The 7500-nt window shown below is 33.8% G+C and overlaps 1 pseudogene; it reads right to left on the reverse strand.

The window, feature by feature from the left end:
- Positions 1–7500, reverse strand: part of LOC119575430 — a 33645-nt pseudogene that overhangs the window by 8217 nt on the left and 17928 nt on the right.

Consider the following 7500-nt stretch of genomic DNA (forward strand, 5'->3'; position numbering starts at 1 on the left):
GAAATATCATGTAATGCGAGACTTGTTACATATATTAGCATAAAAAATCACACCCTAGGTAATAATTTTGGGATGAAACATTCATTACAAAATAGAACATTTTCTCTACATATTACCAAATGAAGAAACATCATACAAGTAACAAAGCATTTTACTTAAGTAATGAGTAATACCTTTTTGTGCAAGAAACTTACTTTAGCAACAATGAATGGTCGATTATCTTCTTCATTGCATGGTGGTTCCCCATAGTAAAAATCCAAACTCATGCGTACCATTCCCACCACAAAGCCACTCATGAGACCCCAAAATGCACCCTGTGAAGATAAGGGAATCAAATATTAGGCAGTGTTATAGTGACCCTGTTGAAATACTTTCTTTAATTTACTGAATATAAAGAAATATCAAACTTAATAGTAAGATGCAAAATGAGGTCCTTACTTGTTCATTCATTCGTTTCCACACAATGGCCATGCAGTAGATAGCAGCAATGGGTGGTGCAAGGTAAGCAGCAATGGCCTGTATGTAGATGTATAACTGGCCCCCCTGCGTCTGCTCTATCACTGGGATCCATATAATAGAAATCACTACAAGAAACACAATAAAGATCCTGGAAAAAAAATTAAATTACAAATATGTATTATATGTTACTATTAAAGACAAAAATACGCCAATCTTTCAGACTTCTGAAAAATCAACATTGGGTGTGGTGTGACAGATGATCTTAACGAGTGCCCACAATACACAAAGAAGAGAGAAAGAAAATGATATTGAAAGAAAAGAATGAGAAATGAAGTTGCACATGCCTTCTTAAGGCAAAACCTTGGTGGAAGTTGGCTAGAACTCAAGCAGTATAATCAACACATTACATACCTTTTAACAAGAAAATTCACAAAGATGTTACTTGTTGTTTCCTCTGCTTTCAAGTATACACAGCTAAAATGTTGCAATGGACTTCATACACTCAAATACAGTTAGAAAGCAAATAGTTTTGATATCAGAACTAAAATTATTTATCCAGAAATCATTCGTCCTTTACTCAAAACTTGTTTCACACAAAGCCTATATAAAATATGTCACCAATGGTTCTGACTTAATATATTCATGATGTTATTTCGAATAACCATAGAGATATACTCTAATTATACTATTATCCCTCAAGAAAACACGGAGGTTATACTCTTTTGTTAATAAGCAGCAAGTATAAATATACTAATCCATATACATCTATAAATAGATCATGTCCAAGACTCTGATGTAGTGCAAAACTCAACCTATCATTACTGTTTTTATATCTGGTAACAGAGAAGTTTGAAAACCTTCCAACAGAACAAGTACTTGCACTTTAACTGTGATTTCTAAGTTACTACTTATGACTGCAAAAAGCTAGTTATAAAATTTCATTTCAAAGATGAGACTGGACTGTATTTTCTGTTGTATCATAGCTGTCATAAAGGCATTGGATCTCTTTCTTTAAACACTGTTTCTTTGCAAAAATGAAAAATTATCTGTCATCATAAGTATACCAACTGCATAGCAGTAAGTACAATTATATACATTATATAGTTAGTAAAAGCATATGGCCAGGTATAATAAAGCCTTCTTACCTTCCAACCAAAAGTTGCTCTCTCTGTTTGGCCCTTGGTCTGTAAATACTCCACATATCCATGGTAAACAGTGTTGATGCTGAGTTGAAGATAGAAGTAAGATCGCTCATAAGGGCAGAGAGCATAACGGAGAGCATGACACCTCGAACACCACTTGGCATATACTCTAGAACCAGCTTTGGGTATGCAGAATTGGAGCAAGAGACACGAGAGTTGCAAAATTTGTAGCACTCATCTGGGTCTATACAACCAACTTCATTTGGGAATAAGACACGAGCTATCATGCCTGAAAAGTGAAGACTCATTAGGTTACTGACAGTGTTACAATTATGACTATCTATCAACAAATATCTATCCTTAGATTGAGAGCAATACAGAGAGAGAGAGAGAGAGAGAGAGAGAGAGAGAGAGAGAGAGAGAGAGAGAGAGAGAGAGAGAGAGAGAGAGAGAGAGAGAGAGAGAGAGAGAGAGAGAGAGAGAGAGAGAGAGAGAGAGAGAGAGAGAGAGAGAGAGAGAGAGAGAGAGAGAGAGAGAGAGAGAGAGAGAGAGAGAGAGAGAGAGAGAGAGAGAGAGAAGAGGAAGAGAGAAGAGAGAAGAGAGAAGAGAGAAGAGAGAGAGAAAAGAAAGAGAGAGAGAGAGAGAGAGAGAGAAAGAGAAGAGAGAGAGAGAGAGAGAGCAACAGAGAGAGAGAGAGAGAGAAGAAGAGCAACAGAGAGAGAGAGAGTGAGAGACAGAAAGCAGCAACAGAGAGAGAGAGACAGAAAGAGCAACAGAGAGAGAGAGAGAGAGAGACAGAAAGAGCAACAGAGAGAGAGAGAGAGAGAGAGAGAGAGAGAGAGAGAGAGAGAGAGAGAGAGAGAGAGAGAGACAAAAAAAAATGTTATTTGTCTTACCAGGAAGAACCATAATAAATAAAGGCAAAAGCTTGACATAGCCAGCAAATATTGTTCCTCCTTTGGCATGTGATAAACTTTTGGCTGCCATCACTCGTTGCACCATCATCTACAATGTAAAGAAAAAGGAAAAATCTATAGAGAAACAATTAATAATGTATAGATAACACTCATAGGAGAAAAAGCTGTCTAACCTCTTAATCTCTCTTCTGTGATTGTCTAGAACAGTAATTTTATTTATATGGAAGCCAAAGGCTACTTAAAGCCCTTATCATTAGAGTTTCTGTTATCACTGTGCTATGTCCTGAGCATGATGCTTATTTCTTCTTGACAATTATTTCTTAACAGCACTTCTCAGTCTCTCACTTACACACATACTGAGATACACACATATATACATTCAATTTTAGGAGTGACAGCAAGTGTGAATGAGTATTTGTGTGTATGCGTACATATTTTTGTGTAAATACATGTGTGAGAGAGAGAGTGCTTGTGTGTGTGTGTGTGTGTGTGTGTGTGTGTGTGTGTGTGTGTGTGTGTGTGTGTGTGTGTGTGTGTGTGTGTGTGTGTGTGTGTGTGCGTATGAGTGTGTGTGTGTGTGCGTGTGTGTGTGTGCATGTGTATGCGCGTATGGGTGTGTGTGTGTGTGTGTGTGTGTGTGTGTGTGTGTGTGTGTGTGTGTGTGTGTGTGTGTGTGTGTGTGCACAAACATGCATGCATGCATGACTGTGTGTATATGGGCATGTCTGTGTTTGTATTTGAGTGCATCAGCATGTATGACTAACTTTGCGTGCTTGTGCACATAGAGTCAAATGAAAGGTTTAAAACATAGTCAGCATTTTCCCTTGTAGGGATTCTTCACACCTGGTAACAATGTATTATGTGATTTTGCCATGAACCACTACTGTATGTTGTGCTGCAGCTGGCAGTGAGCACATAATCATTACATCAAATGATATTTTACAAACATATGGCCTTTGTAAAAGTCAGCATAAGACTTTGACCTACATAATTAGTACAAATACAGTAAGTGTATCAGAGAGAAAATGTAACATTTCCATAATAACTGACAGATCTAGCACAGCATCCACTGAGTAAAATATGATGCAAGTTTTGGCAAATTTTGTTCTGTTTTACAAAATAATTTAGTTTTTAAATGGATGGTGTGTCCATATCATATATTGGCATATTATGATTCCAAGTAATATGCTGGCAGTTGCAAAATGAACTTTTCATTATAACTTATGTCTCCTCCAAACTTCTACAGTATATGCACCCCTTCCTCCCCTAATTCTACAAGCATGTTTATGGTCAGCATACCTCAACCCAGTTATTCATGAACATGTGCTAACCTATCTTATCATCAACACCTAAAACCTAGACACCATTATTCACCAATTCTTTACTCTCAGTCTCTCGAACACAGCATTTCATTAAAAAATAAGACACTGAAAATATAACAATTTGAATTATATTCTAAGAACAAGACTAAAAGAATGTGTGCATAAGGGAGAATGGGGAAGATAACTTGTGGTCAGTCTGTGTAAAAGGTGAACTCTACTGGAAACTTTTATGCCTGCTACAGCAGTTTATATAATGCCACCCCATAAATCACTTAAATAATTAGCCTGTTGGATTAGGGTGCCTCGTGGCTTGCATGTGAACTAAAACTGGGGCATTAGGCTTATTTAAATGGTGACTCTCCTAGGTGTATGGCCTGTAGGATAATAATATCAAGACTCCATGCCTTCTCTTTACAGTGGTGTTAGCTCTTATTCTACATTCACATTTTTTGTTGTTTTGCCATATACTGAGGTCTATATCAGTCATTTGTTATACTATATCAAGATGGTAATATACTTTTTTTGTTGAGTAGACTCCATATTATCATTTCAGATAGTCTACAACTCTGTGCAATAAGAATAAGTAACTAGAGATTATTTGTATGTTTTTTTTATATATTTTCATAATATTCAATTTTCTGTAACATACCCTGTACCACCAGTCAAGTTGGGCAAGAGTTTGGTTCACTGCTGAAGCTGGTGCTCTTCCAGGTATGACTCACAAATGGTAAGATATCCCCATGGGTCAATAACTTTGAACAATAAACCAGGTGTTCAGAGAAAGTTGCACTGGATTTTACGCTATGGACATCTTGAAGTCTAGTGTCTACAGGTCAGTAGACTTCTCTCCTCTCTGACACAACTGCTGTGTTTGTACTGAATTATATTGGTCAGATTCTTATGCTGATACTTACAATGGAAACTTATTAATAAACTATCATTTAACACAATTGTTATGTTACCAGCTGAAGCTTAACAGAAGATGTTCTTGTTCACTTCACATAACAAAGTGTTACCAGATGCAGAGAACACCTGGATGGGACTATGTTGTCTATGCTTTCATATATACCCAAAACTGTACATCCCTTAAGAGATCCTACATACTAGAAAAGCTTCACATAACTCACTTGGTCTGCACACCAGTACCAAATGGAAGCAGGTATCTGGCCAAGCAGAAAACCTGGCCAAGGCATGTCACTAACAGAGGTGTCTGCATCTCTCAACATTCTCCATGAATCTACTCGAGGAAGTCCACACGTTGAGTTGGACAGCAGCTTTTCAGGTATTGAGGCTAGGTACTTGGTTTGCAGCTCAGAGTATCCACCAACTGTATATAAGCCTGAAAAATAAAAGCATAAAAACTCTAGTTAAAACCACATCAATCATACATTAAATACAATAGAAAACACATAGACAGCACATAAATCAACTTGATTATACTTCATCTTCAACTGTCCTTCCTGGCATCAGTAATATATTCCATAGGAAGTAATAAGAACAACTCTATATAAATTCCCTTTTCCTTTGCTTCCTTTTTCTTCACTCTGATTTAATAAATGAATATTGCAATTTGTTACATCCAATCACATGATTACTTGAAACATTCACTTAGATTAGATCTACTGTAATGTGCACAATTAAAACAATCATTATCAAAACAATACAACACCTATCATCTCTTAAGAAAACATTAAGTTTAAAATATGAATTTAGTGAGTGAAATCTCAAAATCATTACCAGCCTTTGTAGATATGGATACCAACACCTTTACTACTAATTACCACTCCTCTTACCTTTAATCATGACGTAAAATGATCCTCCAATCATGATGAAGAACTGCAGGGTATCTGTGTAGATGACAGCAGCAAGGCCTCCAACCACTGTACATATGGCTGTCATAACCAGTAGAAACACAATGGACAGGTAGAGGTTGTTAATCTTTGTGGCTTGCTGGATGAAAATTGCTCCTGAATACAAGTTTACCTAAAAAGAAATTGGAGAAAATTAATTACAAGCCAACTCTCTCTTTCCTGGTTTACATCTGATTAATCTACTAATCCAAAATAGATCATATTTCTATAAAAATTAATTCATATGATTCACTTATCACTATTAGAGAAATTTCTTCCATTTACTGAGACTACTTTGTGAAAATTTAATATCAAAATAATAAATCTGTATAATCATAAATATATGGTTGATTTAATCAATCATATTTGAAATCTTATCTTACATTTTCACAATTATTGAAACATAATGAGTCAAAAAAAAAAAAAAAAAAGTTACAATTTAATTTTTCTTTTAAACATGTGAATTTGCATAAATAATGGCAACCCACAGATGTTTCTTACCGATATCTTTGTGAAGATGTACAGGATAAGTGAAAGAACTGCCAGGTATGTCTGAATCCGTCGACCACCAAACCTTTTTTTGGTATATTCTGGGAGTGTGTTGACCTAAGGAAGGGAGGGGGATAAAGGTCAAGTTTTCTTCAATGTATTAGTTTTGAATAATATATCATACGAATGCATACAAAATTTGGTCAATTTATTATCAAGGACTGTAGATAACTTTAGGAATTTAATTGAAGACCAGAGAGATAATAAATAACCATGATAATAATAACAATTATATAACACAATAAGAGTCACCAGAGCTTATTAGAAGGTATTAGTAAATTGTGCAAAGTCTAAGCAAAGAAAATCAGATAGCATATAAGTAAAGCATATAGCCATGCAATATCTAAGAAAAAGATTTATAGCCATTACCTTAAAATCTTGCAGAGAGGTAAAATTGGTGCAGCAAAAATTTAAAGTCCAACAGCATCCAGTCTCACTTCATCTTCTTCACTTAAATTCTTCAATATGTATATATATATATATATATATATATATATATTATATATATAATAATATAATATATATAATATATATAATATATATATATATATATATATATATATATATATATATATATATATATATATATATATATATATATATATATATATATATATATATATATATATATAATATATATATATATATATATATATATATATATATATTATATATATATATATACATATACACACACACACACACACCACATATACATATATATATATACACACAATAAGATACACTAATACATATACTAATATATATATGTTTATATATATATATATATATATTATATATATATATATATATATATATATAATATATAATATATAATATAATATAATATTCTCTAATTGAAGAGGTTCTGCACCTTTGATACTTACCTGCAGTGCAGTGTAAAGAGTAACTCTTGGTTGGTTTGCTTTTGAAAGGATTTTTATACAAATACTGTAATTTGTTCATCTGGTTTTATTTTTTTTAGTTCTTCTATTACATAAAAGGTAACTAAAAATGTACAAGGTGAGCTACTACTTCTGTACAATACAGTACATACATAGAACATGCAATAAGAAACAAGCAATTCTTTATATACCAGAGATATATATGGTACATGCAAAAAAGACAACAAAAAGCAATGTTAAACAATTAAGTATAATGAAGCAAATATTTATTTGTCAGACCTTCTCTTTAAAAACTAATCTGCTAAAAATATAAAAATGAAAGCATGAAAAAAATCTCAAATAAAGTTATTTACACA

The sequence above is a fragment of the Penaeus monodon genome, chromosome 7 (genome assembly GCF_015228065.2).
Source record: "Penaeus monodon isolate SGIC_2016 chromosome 7, NSTDA_Pmon_1, whole genome shotgun sequence".
Taxonomy (NCBI): Eukaryota; Metazoa; Arthropoda; class Malacostraca; order Decapoda; family Penaeidae; genus Penaeus; species Penaeus monodon.